Source organism: Ceratosolen solmsi, unplaced genomic scaffold (genome assembly GCF_000503995.2).
Source record: "Ceratosolen solmsi marchali unplaced genomic scaffold, CerSol_1.0 scaffold43, whole genome shotgun sequence".
Lineage (NCBI taxonomy): Eukaryota > Metazoa > Arthropoda > Insecta > Hymenoptera > Agaonidae > Ceratosolen > Ceratosolen solmsi.
This window is the reverse complement of record NW_011948431.1, coordinates 1,394,672-1,409,245: the sequence shown is the minus strand read 5'-3', so window position 1 is coordinate 1,409,245 and position 14,574 is coordinate 1,394,672. Positions and strand designations below refer to the sequence as shown.

The following is a 14,574-nucleotide window of genomic DNA, read 5'->3' as shown; positions in this document are numbered from 1 at the left end:
ATATATATATATATATATACACACATATGTATGTATATATCGATCGTTTGAATGTAAAATTGAGAACAGGAGTTTCTCATGTTCGCAGCTTGATTAACTATATGGATATCGCAATAATAATTTCAAACCATGCGCGTTTCTAATAATATTAACAAAACATGAGAGATAATAGTATTTCCAAACAAATTATTATAATCATAAAGTAATATTTTAATAAATACGCAAACGCCGAGTCATTGCAATATTAACGCTAAATTTCAATATTATATCGGAGCTCGCCCATTTATCAGACAAAATGATTTTAAAAAATTTAAATGAGTTTTCTGAAAACCTGTATTTCCAACAGGTAAACGATCGCACGAAGTTTGTCGGGGCTTATATTTGTAAGTACGTGTGCTGTACGCAAAAGCCAATGTAATGTAATATTATTAGGACTGCAGGAGCACCGACGCTAATGAAATATTAATATCATTATTACCTTATGAATCATTCGTTTAATCAAATATCGAATGGATAGATATAGACTGGGAACTGGGACTCTACTAATGCTATTATGTAGCTGGGCTATTTGAATAAGCTCAATTTGTTTTCCCTGTCACTTGGGTCTGCAAACTTGGAGCAAATATTAAAAGCGCACTCGATAATGCCTTGGATAAAGCCAATTTTTGCCCGACACTCGCGACCGAGCCCAAGTGAACATTTAATTCGAAAAACGGCCCGCTATCCCCCTGCGTATTCCCGCATACGTGGAAAAAAAAAAAAAAAAAAAAAAAGAAAAAAAGAAAACTTTCTTAAAGACGATAAATTCCAGCCAGCGAATGACAATAAGCTGAATATTTTTATCAAGGACTCGGAGTGCGTTAGGGGCCAGGCAGGACGCAAGGATGTAGGCAGGCAGGCAGGCAGGCAGGCAGGCAGGCAGGCAGGCAGGCAGGCAGGCTCATCTTTAGATTTCCGGCAACAGTGATCGAAGGAGAGTATTTGTAAAATTCCTCGGAAGCCTTTAAAGCGCCACGGAAAAATATGAAATATTTGCCGGGGAGCCTCGACGATCGTATTTAGTTACGGAATGAAAGATGAAGAAGAAGAAGAAGAAGAAGAAGAAGAAGAAGAAGAAGAAGTAGAATAAGAAGAAGACGAGAAAGAAATAGAAGAAAAAGAGAAAGACAACGAACAAGAGAAAGAAAAAGAGGAAGACCAAAAGGGCGGGGGCGCGGAGAGTGAGAGTTAGAGTGAGAGAGAGAGAGTGAGAGAGAGAGAGAGAGAGAGGGAGAGAGAGAGAGGGAGAGAGCGAGCGAGCGATAGAGAAAGGGTATGGCCCTTAAAGCGAGGATCTCTCAGCTACGAGGATCGATTCTCGTTATACTTCTTCGTCCTATACATATCCTTCTGTAATCCCGGCGCTCACGCACGGACACTTGTGTGGGGGGACACGTGATGCAGAATCTAGTGCTCGGTGGCGGCGTGCGTGTGCCGAGGAGGAGGAAGCAACGCGTCCATCCTATGAGTATATTTCAGTGTATCCTACGAGCGGGAGCCGCTGCAGGGGGGTGGGAACGAGAGTGAGTAAGTGAGTGCGACAGGGAGGAGTGGGGACCGGGAATGGAGTGAGGGTGCGAGCGCGCGCGCACGAGAGTGAGAGAGCGAGCGAGAGATAAAGGATGATAGGTGAGTAGCCGCTCGTCCGAGGGCCCCACCCTAGAAGCCTCAATGCCGCATAGCCAGCCCCGTGTCCCGACAGACGGACGCGTGCGCGCATCCACTCGCAGTCCCTCTTCTCCTCTCTCACTCTCTCCCACGCTTCGCTCTATCTCCTTTCCTCTTTGCTCCAGCAAACTTGTATTTCTTAATTCTCTGTCTCCGTACTTCTCTTATTTTGTTTAATTCGTAAATTATTCTGGGTTCCTTTTCTCCTTGCTTTTAAGTTCTTCCTTTGCGCGTGCACACACTCCCTCGCAAGCTTATTTTACTTATTTCATTAAATTTTGCACTTTATCATTTTTTTTTTCTCCCATACAATTTCCGTCTCTTCCCCCCCCCCCTCCCCATGGCTTTTATTTATTTATTTATTTGGTGAATTCGTCGTTATAATATCTAATCACTATGATATATATAATTTGGCAAATGCCCAACGATTCTTTCAATTGACTGCTAACAAAACATTCGCAAAAATTACAATCTTTCTAAACTAGATTTTTATTTGTCTCATTAAACCATTAATATTGCGCGATGAGGAGGGATTTTGTTTGATTCTTATCTGTGGCTAATGTTGAGAAATACCAATTTACAAGGATTTATTTGTATTAAATAGCTATTTTCTCATAGTTTTTTTTCTATATATATATATATATATATATATATATATATATATATACCCATCCACACACCCACGCGCATACACACGCACACGCGCGCGCACATATATAATATGCTCGATAGAAATTGCCTTTGTGCGTTTGCTATTCTAATTCTCACGATTTGGCAATTTTTCGAAAAAAATTAAAAAAATTAGTTGAACGCACTTTGCGATTGCATATTCTATTTCTGAATATTTATTTAAAATTTTCGGGCAATTGCATTTTAAACTATATTTTCTAATATACATTTTCCACACTTCCCCCGAAAATTTCTTCAGCGCGTATCCTGTTTTTTTGCTCGATAGGTTATTCACGTAAAAGCACCAGCTTTACTTGCTATCATCCTAACTAGAAATGTTGCTTGAATTGATTCTCTAATACTTCGATATATCATTCAAGAGTCGTATAATTTTTACGTAGTCATCTGCGTAAAATGTAGATGCCTATAACTTTTAATGTTCGTATGGACTTTTTCTAATATAGTTTAATTTTGAAAGTGTGCTTGTGCGTGCGCGTGTGCGCGATGGCTTGTAGAAAGAGAGCAGCAAGAGAGTGCAGCTTCAACGAATATATAATCTCAAGTCAATGACTCATCAAATACGTTATTACGTTAGAGAATTAGAAGGGTATCGTGAAAAAAAAAAATGTCAAAGCTTTCATTGCAAGAGGATGAGGAAAGAAAATTTAGTGGAATGGGAGATGCACTCACAGCTATCTCATAAAAATAAGTATCGAACGATGATAAACGATAAAAAATAGATATCCTTGCCCATTTTCCCGAAAGAAGCAGAAGAGTACATTCGTTCGCCCGCTCTCCGCTCACTCTCTCTCTCACTCTCTCTCTCTCTCTCTCTCCCTCTCTCTCTCTCTCTCTTTCTTCTCACCCCCTCTATGTCGTTCGCGACTATCCTTTTTCTCACACTTTTGTCCCCGGTACCACGAATACACAGCTTTGCCTTTCCGTCCCGTTTCCTATTCTTCTCCTTGATATTCCTTATCCCTTTCTCGCTCAACTTACAATCACACATACTCGCTCAACCGAGCACTCATACACTGTCCCATCCCCATCCCCACCAGTGATCGTTCGCTCGCTAGTCTCGTATCTATCTTGCTCTCTCTCTCTCTCTCTCTCACTCTCTCTCTCTCTCTCTATCTCTATCTCTCTATCTCTATCTCTCTATCTCCCCCGGTTTCTCTCGTTCTATCACCGTCGGTTATATTTCCATCTCTAGGTTGAAAATGCGCGCGCGCAGGTTTGCCAGCACGATCGTGACAGCCAGAAGCAAAAGCTCCACGGCCGGGATCGGCGAGGGGGGGAGAGTGCGAGTCGGAGAGAGGGCGAGAGAGCGAGAGGTGGCACGTTGTGGCGGGGGCGGGGCGGGGGTTCCTTTTTTTTTGTGTGTGGGGGGGTGGCGGCGGCGGCGTTTGGGTAGAGGGGCTTGGGTGGGGGGGGGGAAGAGAGATAGCGGCTGGCAGTCGCGCGCGCGCCGTATCCGCCCCTGCCGGTCTCTCCTGCTTTCTTCTCCCTCTCTGGCTCGACCCACACACGCGCGCGCACACACGGGGCAACAGTGTCTGTCTGTCTCTGTCGGTTGGCCGAGTCGGGAGTCGGGCGCAGCAAGAAGAGAGCCAGCGGTGGCGTCCCGGGCCCTCATTCTTTCCTCGGCCGTCGCGGAGAGTGCACAGGTCTTTTGCTCGCGCGTGCGTTCCCCGACGTCGTTCCTCGCCTGACAGAGGTCCACACCACGTACGCAGAGACAGACACGCGCGCGCGCACGCAGCTACACACGCAACCGGGCATCCTCGTCCACCCGCGTGCATGAGCCAAGCAGCCTGGCGCTCGGCCCTCACCCGTTTTTATTTAAAGCCAACGAACGACCAGTTTTTTCTCATTATTGTTGAGCCGTTGAGTGTAGTGTTTACCAAGCGGTTGGAGTAGTTGTGCCGGTAAGTGAGACGACGAGCGCTCGCCAATTTAGTGCCAGCAAGCGAAGATCGAGTATTGTCAGTGAACTTGTGAATTTGTAAAGCGAGAGCCGAGAATCTCCTTGTGAATACGCATTTTTGATAATATTGTGAAAGAGCGGCTGTGGCAAATTGTTCCGCCTTACTAGGATCATCGCCGAGTCCCGGTCGAGCTAATCGCTCTACAACTCGCACACGGAATAAGGGCCAAAGGGTATTTGTATGTGAGAGAGAAAGAGAGAAAGAGAGAGAGAGAGAGAGAGAGAGAGAGAGAGATAGAGACGGACAGACAGCGCGAACGAGATTTAAAGAGAGATAGAAGAGTAACGTTCGGCCCGCTCTCGGCCAAACGAAGAGTAGCGCGCACACTCCAGGAGGATATCCACGACATCAAGAGGTAAGCTTTCGCGCCGAGACCAGCGTTTTCGAGTTATCCTTCGAGCACGAGAGCAAATAAGTGAACGAGTGAGAGATAGACAGGGAGTTAGATAGAGGGGTGGGGAGATTTGGCGCTCGAGAGAGTGGGAGAGAGAGAGAGAGAGAGGGAGAGAGCAAGTGAGTGGGTGAGTGAGTGAGTAAGTAAGTGAGTGAGTGAGTGTGCGCTTGCTTTGTAGAAACGGACGCCGTCGTCGCCGCCCGTTTTCGCTCTTTCTCTCTATCCACTCGGCCTTATGCTCGGCGGAGCTCCGAGCCAAGTGGATGAGTTGGTGAACGCAAACACACGCCAACCCTTGTTCCGCGCGCTCGCGCTTTATAAAATGCATTAGAAACTGTTCCGCTCGTCCTTTGTTTCGCCTAAGTTCCGCTGAAAAACCGTTATGAGCGTGTTGGCGGTGTTTCCTTGCCGGTGGCGATGCTATGCGCGGAAAGCGCGACAAGTCCTGCTCGTAAAGTCGTGGTTTTTTTTCCCTCGTGTCGCTTAAATTGCACCGAAGGTACGTACCAGAGAGAGAACGGCGAAATATACGAGGCTCGCGTGCTATGTAATAGAAGAAATATAAAGTCGGCAAGAATCACGTCCCATTCCTTTTAAGATGACGCGCTCGTAAGGTAGTTGTACTCCCCCCCCCCCCGACCGTCCGTCGCCTTCTCTCAGTCTCTCATCCTCTTTCATCGTCTCAGCGAGACCCACGTTCTAGGATTCGTCGCATCTTCCTGCTCTTCGCTTGTCCTTCACGCCACTTCTTTACTCGATCCTTTGCAGATACTTCTCTATACGTTGCAGGACGGTGATCTTCTTTCTCTTTCCACAGCTCGACTCGATTCGACTCGACTCGACTCGACTCGACTTCTTCCTCCCCTTTGCACGCGCTTATTCCTCAATAGCCAGGGACGTGTGGTTTTTTTTTCCCTTCCAAATTAGTGTTGCAAACACGCGGAAAAGTAACCGTTTTCCTGCTTTCAGATTTGGCCGTAAAATTTATTTTTATCTATTTTGCGTGTCTCATATACATACGAATGAATCGGTAAATTTTAAAAGAATTTCACCATTTCAACAAACGTGTATCAATCGGTTATTAATTGCGTAAACGCACGTATATATATATATATAAATATAAATATAACGAACTAATTAATATTTTGAATTTGAAAATATCGAATCGTATTTAAATAAAAGTAATAGATCTACGCATGTATGGAGAACTAAGGTATAAGCAGTGACTAATTAATATTTCTGCCTATTAAAGTTTTTCGAAACTACTTAACCGCCAATATTATTACCTTCTATTGGTCTATCTATATATGGTAACTATATGGTCGGCTTAGAGTCCATATTAAACTAACATAACCTAAATTACAGCTGAAAGTGTCGTTATCGAATAACTACCGAGTATCCTACTATTTTGGCAAAATTTCCCCTAAAATATTGAAATATTACCAACGGACGAATTCTAATCTCGACCAATCTTTCATTATTTGCAAACAGCGCGGGTAGGCCGACTGGCCATAAACCAGCGGCAATCGGCGAGACTAGCGAAGAGAATTTGGGAAAAAGGCAGTCGGCAAAAGCATTTCTCGTATTCGTATTACAAGGCCTCTCTCGCTCTCTCTCTCTCTCGCTCTCTCTCTCTCTCTCTCTCTCTCTCTCTCTCCTTGCGCGCACGCTCGCCCAAGTGAGAAAGCGGGCTTTTGGTGCTGTTACCATAGCTACGCGTTAAAGGTGCCGTGTGCCGGCGGCACGGCCGCGGTCGGCGTACCGGCGATTTTCGTCCGGTCGAGGCTCGCGTGTGCACGCGCCGGTGCGCTGTATAGGCCCCCTCGCCATTTTGAAAATGGGCGCACGCAATCGATAGCCGCGCAGCAGAGCCTGTGTGTGGCACGACGAAAACCCACGCCAATGTCATCTTCGTTATCCTCGTCGTTGTCCTCGTCGTTCTCGTCGTAGCTACTCCCCACGGCACTTGTTTGTTACGCACCGATTGCTTGACTGTCTACGACTCCTTTTGACGCGCGCAACATCGCCGAAGCGTCACACAGGATTTAACGTGGAAGAGAGTGGCGAGGGCCGATGTCGCGTTTCGTCCTTCGGTCGCCTCCTCAATTCACCAAGAAGCGTGCAAGGATGCATGGCTTGCGAATTTTCTAGCAGCACCGATAGCGTTTTGCCGCGTCCAAGCTTTCTCTCTTGACTTTTACCAACGATACTGCCGCTTTTCAATTACAGTGTTGGCAGTATTCCATTAGAATCTCCAATCCGCAACTCTCTCTCTCTCTCTCTCTCTCTCTCTCTATATATATATATATATATATATATATATATTTATCATTATCATTATCTTTTTCTTTCCCCCCACCTTTCACCCTCCTTTACCACCAACGCTAAATATCAAATTTTGCAAATGTCCTTGCAATCGGAATTAATAGATAAATCCTGTTTCGTATGTTCAACTAATTTGTACACATATTTCAGATAGTAAGTTAATGCCCCGCCAATTCTGCTTACTCTCGTGCATAGTATCGATCAATTAAATTGAATAAGAATTCAGATTAGATGAATTTCATTTCGTCTAAACGTTTGCCTCAATTATCACCGGATAATATCGGAATACATAGATATTTAAAGCGCTAAGTTATGAATATTATTTACCATGTAGAATACATCGTAGAAATTTATTAGCATAACGTTAGATTTTGTTGATGGTTGGTCGTTAAAAAACATGGTAAAATACATTGTATTTTATAGGCTTCAATTCTCTAAACGCGATGGTTTTATTACAATGTATTGAGAATGCCGTAATCTTGTGTTATTTCAGTTTGTATATTTATTTGCTGTTTTGTAAGCTGCTAGAAACTTACTTATTATCATAATAAATACACATATATACACGTTCTTTTAGAATTTATAGCCGAAGATTGTTAGAATCGATAAATATAAGAATCCGTTATTCAAAGTTTCTGTGGAAATTTTTCAGTTTCGAGGAGCAGGTGGATATTCGTGTATGAAAAAATTTTATATTCAATGAGAATGATAACTGATTCTTTTAATTCCTCACTTAATTCCAATGGCACTGCAGTCATTGGGATTAAATTTATAGTATTGGCGCTAGTTTTTTTCAATATGTTAATCTCGTGGCGAATGAAATCATGGAGTCAACCATGCGTAATGTTTTGTACAAAGAAGTATCAGAGAGTCTCTATCAGAAAGTTTATCAGTACTTAACCGATTAAAAGCATCATTATAAACAATTATTGATAAACTATATATATATATATATATATACACACATACGTATATGACTATAATTTTTTATTTGAAATAAGTGATAAACACCGCTATTTCCGAGGAGTAGTTTTAACCATTATTGAACATAGTTAGGCACTTAATTAATTAGGATTTCTTTAAACAATGTACTTTCTTTATCAGAAATTTGACGAGTCGGGGACACAAATTTAATCTAATAAAAAACAAAAACAAAAAAAAATGAAACTTTGTACACATAGGGAACGAAACGATAAAAAATATCGCACATTAAAGTATCTTCGCTAAAGTAACAACGCGTCAAATGTACATTGGCCATTTTATCTGAACAGCCGAAAACACGTGTTCGACAGAACAGTGTACCTTCGTCCCGGGCGAGACGTTTGATCGGTGTAGGTAAACGTAACGTCTCCCCGAGGATTCACTGGAGACACACGTGCGCGCCAGGACATCGGTTAGGTTCGGTGGTTGGATGATGTGACCGTGGGAAGGGGAGGCGTGAGGGCGTTGGTTCATCGGCGCCGTCGCGTCGCACCAGGAAGAGGGGACTCGGTTGTCTTTTATTCGGGTACTCCTCGTGCTCCCGGCACCCACGTATTACATTATGCCGAGATTGAGGCCGTTCGAGAATGTCCTGTCCAATTCGAGATGAGAGGAACGTGGAAAACGATATAGTAGTGTGAGTTGAGTTGGTTGTTCGCCATCTTGATCTCAAGTTCTCTCCTCCATCCGTCTCCGTTAGTACTCTCAGATAGATAGATAGATGGATAGATGGATAGATGGATAGATGGATAGATAGATGAAAAGAGAGATGAAAAGAGAGATTAATGTAATAAGAGAGAATGATTGTGTTTGGCCGAGTGTCGAATCGACCGAACGGGTGTTCCGAATGCGCTTCGGGTAGTGCTTCGTTGCTAATTGAGAACCACGACGAGAGAAATAGAATCTCTTAATAATGGTTCTCTATGTAGCCATTTTATCCTTGATACTCTCGCATCTACTATAATGCTTCAATCTTTTCCTTTACAATGTTTTATGAGTACGAAAACTTTATTGCTGTAACTATAGATTTCCGACGTGGATTGTTTTCTTTATTTATTAATTCCTTGTGATTGTGAGAATTTGTCATATTGTAATTTATTGTTGAAATGTCGTATTCATTGGATGTTCCTTAAAGTGAATTTCACTTGAACAATCGATTTCATTTAATTATAAATTTATGATAATTCATATACAGTATGTTTCAACATTTGTATTTAATTATTCGTCGTTATTTACTGAAAGTACGAAATGCCATTAGATAATTATCTGCTAAAAAAATAGCCGGTGTGTGTAAGATTATTCAACTCAATTATAGCTCGAATATATCAAATAATCAAGACGATTCAGACATAGGATCTATCGAATGAAACAGTCGTTATAATTATTTAACGAGCGATAATCATTTTTCTTTGCATATAATATTATAGTACATGTATTATCGTATGTTTGACGGTGGTTGTTAATTTCAAGGAGGAAAAAACAATTTGATTGCTTTGCAGAAGATTTCCTATGCAGTCCCGGAATTTACAATATTAGGATTATTTCTACAATTCCTCTTGTGCAAAATCAAGTTTTCCTTTAAAAAATTGTATTTTAAAGTCATTCTGTATCGTGTAAGTTATGATTCAGTTATAGAGAACGTTCTTGGAAAGAAAAGAAAATATAATTGGCGTTTAAGATTTTGTTTGGGCGTTACGGCAATATTCAAGTACACAGTTGCCGTATTATCTGGACAATATTAGCAATGATTTGACAGGCAAATTTCAAAGGGGACTCCAGCAAATCGCACATTATTAAAATGGCTTTCTCAAGGCGAGCCTCGGCCTTTTTGAACGCGCATTCTACCGTAAATCTTTTGCAAACTATTCATCTCTTTGGCTTCGTCGTTTTGAATTCCCTCTTTAGCCACTCATGCTACTCTTCACTCTATGAGAGCGCGTGTCAGGTCTTCTAAGCGCCCATTGCATATTTTTTTTCCGCTTTACCTGGCTCCGGCGCTGAAAAGGCAGAAAGAGAAGACGAACGCGTCGAGTCGCTTCGAATATCCTTGTGTGCTATTGGGCTAAGCGCCTCATGCGTACTGGATGTTTGTCTCAAAATTCAGAACTCGTTAAAGTATAATTTGTCAGCCGGTGCTGCTATCAATTGGAAAGCCGCTTAACTTTCTAGTTAAAAGAAAATTTATAAATAATTTTCGATCTATGGGCATCAATCACGCGCGCAAATCTTCGGCCGCGTCATGAGATGTACGAGACTCGACCGAGGCCGTGATAAAAAAATATTTTGGGCCGTTCGCTGGTTTTCGTAAACTTGGGAGACTCGGAGGATGTCTCGCTCGAGCACAGCCATTCAAAGCGTCGTCCATTTAAAGCATCGAGGTCTCATGGTAACGATGTCGTTCCACGGCCGTGCCTGGGCCAGTCCCATCTCTTATCTCGGGGCGAGCCCTTCTCCTGCCATCCTACCATCTACATCGTGGATTTATGCTAAGCCGCGATTTATATCGATCGGAGGCTAGTGCTCGAGTAACGAAATCCAATTGGGACGAGATTCGCGCGTAAATTCCTGCCTTACGAAAAGAATCTACGAAATCGCCTCGGCCTCGAGATATCTTTCGTGTTGTCAGCCTCGGTCTGGCCCTTGTATACAAATAAAATTCTAACGCGTTAAAGGTGTGCTGAGTGCTCGACGTGAGAGGCAGACTCCATTATCGTGGTCGCGGATATTTCATTGGACAGACAACAATCCATACGCGTTTGTCGACGGCAAAGTGTTATTCATTAATATCCATAGGATTTGTGATTAATTTGCGGCTTTGTCTCTTGAAGGAAGGTATTAATCGAACAGAAATCGCATGTATTTCGAAAGCGGCGCTCTCACGAACGTGTTTAGCGTCTTCTTACTATTCGTATTGTTTTCTCCTTCTCTATATACGTATTAGGTGTGACTGACTTGATAACCTGGATCGGAAGTCAATTTTTTTCTTTCTTTTTTTCTTCACGGAAGAAGGGGCACGTAAAGTGCTCTCTTTCTTTTGTATATGACTGCGTGTCTCTATGTACGTCCTCCCCCTGACTGTGTCCTGAAATGTTTTCGCTTTCGAGCGCTTATAATAGGGTACATTTTTACTTTCTGCCATACAAACAAAGATCCGGAATTTCTTTTCCGCGTGCTTTAATGGGGGATATTAAATTTATTAGCGTAAACAAATATTTATGTAGTAATTCACTTATTTATAACGGTGCGCGCAGTCATGGTAAAACATTGTAATTTCAGTCGGGTTTCGTTTGTTCTAATTATTAATATATGAATGGATTTTGCTGCAAAATCTGTATGTTGAGGATCGAAAGAAGTTTTGCGTTAAGGACTGTGAAGCCTTACATACGTTATGCCTTTGTTCACCACCAGTTTACGACGTTTCGTGTATACATTCCAAGAGCTTTCTCAACTTACTTTCAACGGGGAATGTAGAATGAGAAGATTTTACTTATATCAGTGGGTCATCATTTTCATTCATTTTTGCCCAATTCCTCTGTTAAGATGAAGATAACCTGCTATTTCGTTTCACATTACGAAGACACGAAAGTACTATTTATTATAGCTAGTCATTGCATTATATTTATTTCAAATGAATGAAAAATTGTATTAATATTCAGATTTTTGTAAGTACGTACATGTTTGTATTTTCATTTATCGCGTATTTAATCAATATTCGATTACATATTTATATAACGTGTTTACTAATACGCAGATTCGTTGAAAAGTGAAATTAATTTGTGATAACTAGTGGCAGAGACACGACCTTAAATGTTGCATTTTTATAATTTTTATAATTGCTCGAATTATTTAACTCATTAAATTACATTGGCAAAGACGTGTTTACGTGATTTCAATTTCGTTAATTGCGTTCTAATTATCCTAACGATATTTCAGATAATTATCATTTTTTCAACATTAGCCAAATATCAGAATCTTATTCATCGTTGTAAAAATATAAGATAGAATATCATTTGCAATAAATTGCATCAGAAAGAATGATAATAATTTTAATTGTCTGAGAAAAATAATGTAAAATCGAAATTGAGTTTAGAGTAAAATACAAATTGCAACTCGCTTTGTGTGTTAAATATAAAAATAAACATATGCAAGAGAAGCATATATGTATATATATATATATTTATATATCTGTTTTTCATGATTTGGATTTCGAATAATCAACGATTTTCCAAATAGCTTCTTTTCCATTTGTTTGCTAAAATATAAATGCTTCGTTACGCGATATCTGTCTTGTTTTGTTAAAAAATATATATAATAAAATACGTACCATATGAAACAAAATGAAAAATTTTCTTCAATTTCACAATTTCAATGGGCTTTTGTTACATTTTTTATAACATCTATTTTATTGCTCTTTTTAAATTGATCAAAATTTTTAACGATTGCGTTCTAATGACAATTAAAAGTGTCTAATCTCCAGGATTCACTTTAATTGAATAATATTATCTAGTTCGGCCATAATAAACATATTTTCATTCAATGTTAAGTTATTATTTCAAAACTATCTTATTTGCATTCTAAATAGTATAATATAATATTTCAATTCTTAGATTTAAAATCTTTTAAGAGGGCAATTCCTGATATTATGCATTTTTCTTAATATAAGGGTTAAGTTAAAACTCAAAAACTCATAAAATTGGATAACTAGGCAATTCGAAAATATTGAATATTATTATTGTTCATGTTCAGTAAATCCAACTCTATTTCAGTAAGTAATCTAAAATCATTACATTAAGAGCTAATTAAAATATTTCAATATTTTCAAACATAATGAGTAGCGAAAAATTATACCGATAAAATTGTTCATATAGTTCGAAATATTATTCTTTTTTAATTTTTCATATGATTTTCGCTTTTTTGTGCTACATTGCAATTATCGTTAATTCGTGAAATGAAAAGGTGAATTCATAACGTTTACTATTATGAAGTAAATTTCTATAAATTCCAATGTATATTGTTAATGCCGTGACAATGATTACTCTTAAACGAAAATCGTGTAATTTTTAATAAGGAATTATACGATAATCGTCTCAAGCATGCAGGAAATCTAAATTTTAATTCAGATTTAATATTACTGTTTGGAAAATGAAAGTGGCTAATGGATCTCATTCGTGTTTACTTCAATCAAGCTGTACAATATAGATTTCTCAAAAGGATAAATGTATCATGTATTTACTATTAACCAACAACCTGGTTATATGTCTATTTAAATTAGTTCCAATTGCAATTTAATATAATTCATTCTCATGTCCGATTATTGAATTGCCTTCCCAATTAAAATTCGCTATATACATATAATTTAAAGATTATTATCCATAGAAAAATTAACATTTTATAACATCATGGAATATTTCCTAACAGATTATGAAAATAAAATAAATTTTAAAAAACCAAAAAGTTATATAATGCTATTGTTCACAAAGAAGTCAACATTCTCGTTGTTTCTTCTCCGATGATCCTAATCAATTCTTGCTAAAAAGGCGCCTTTCTAAACGTGCCATCTGCCTTTCTCCTTCATTTTGTATAAAATTTCAATGCTTAGGTTAGGCTTGTAGTAGCTGGCGTTTACCTATGCATAACGTGCATACCGAGCTGCGCGAGTTTTCATTATTTCGTGGGAAAAAGTTTCTGCGCGCGCAATCGTCTTGAACATATCTCCGTAATGTACGTAATTCACATCCGAGTCATATACTAAGTTGGATTAATGCATAACGATTTTTTTTATTTTTTTTTCAAATAACCGCGATTTGAACATCTTATGTCGTCATATATGTATATATATATATATATATATATATATATATATATATATATATATATATGTTAAATGCAATGTTTTTTTAAATTTAGAAATTTTGTCATGTACTTTCAGAATATAACTGCTGACGAGCTCGTGCGTTCCTTTTATTTATTGTAATACTGCAGTACCTTTGCTAATTCGAATAAAAACAAAAATATCTGTGACTCATCGACACGATATCCGCTTTTACGACTTTTCTTCATACAAGTGAATAATACAATGACTGTCGAATGCTCAAGAGCTCCTTTGGTTCAAGCACAATTAACCTTTTACTCTAGGGCCGTTAATTCGCCAAGTGCACCGAAAGGCATCCAGAATCGATCCTTTACACGAGAGCGGAACGCGTGAAACTTCATTAGGTGTGAGAAGTTAAAGAGTAACGTGAGTTTCTTCTCACAATTCTGTGCTTAGTCTTTATTTTTCTAGTTTCTTTTATTCTCAGTTTGACAAAATTTACTTTCCATTATCATACTTTATTCACCATAACAATAGAGTTCCTTATAACATTAAAAATAATACGAACTCTTAATATAAAAATTTTAAAAAATTATTTAAAAATTATTGTAATGAGTTTATTGCGTCTATTCAAATAGGAGTAAATAAAAACTTTCTGATTAAAACTCCAACTGCATTCATTCACGATTATTTGTTTT

The 14,574-nt window shown here is 39.4% G+C and overlaps 1 protein-coding gene across 3 annotated transcripts in view; it reads left to right on the top strand.

Annotated features, from left to right (window-relative positions):
• LOC105364162 (proteoglycan 4) overlaps positions 1–14,574 on the top strand; it is a 119,905-nt gene that overhangs the window by 6,186 nt on the left and 99,145 nt on the right. For 2 of the 3 annotated variants that reach the window (XM_011502034.1, XM_011502032.1), the window contains exon 1: positions 4,578–4,719. The exons of the other annotated variant lie outside the window; for it this stretch is intronic. The gene's annotated coding sequence lies outside the window, so the exon portion shown is untranslated. Of the gene's footprint in view, positions 1–4,577; positions 4,720–14,574 lie in introns of those variants that run through there. 3 annotated transcript variants of the gene reach the window in all.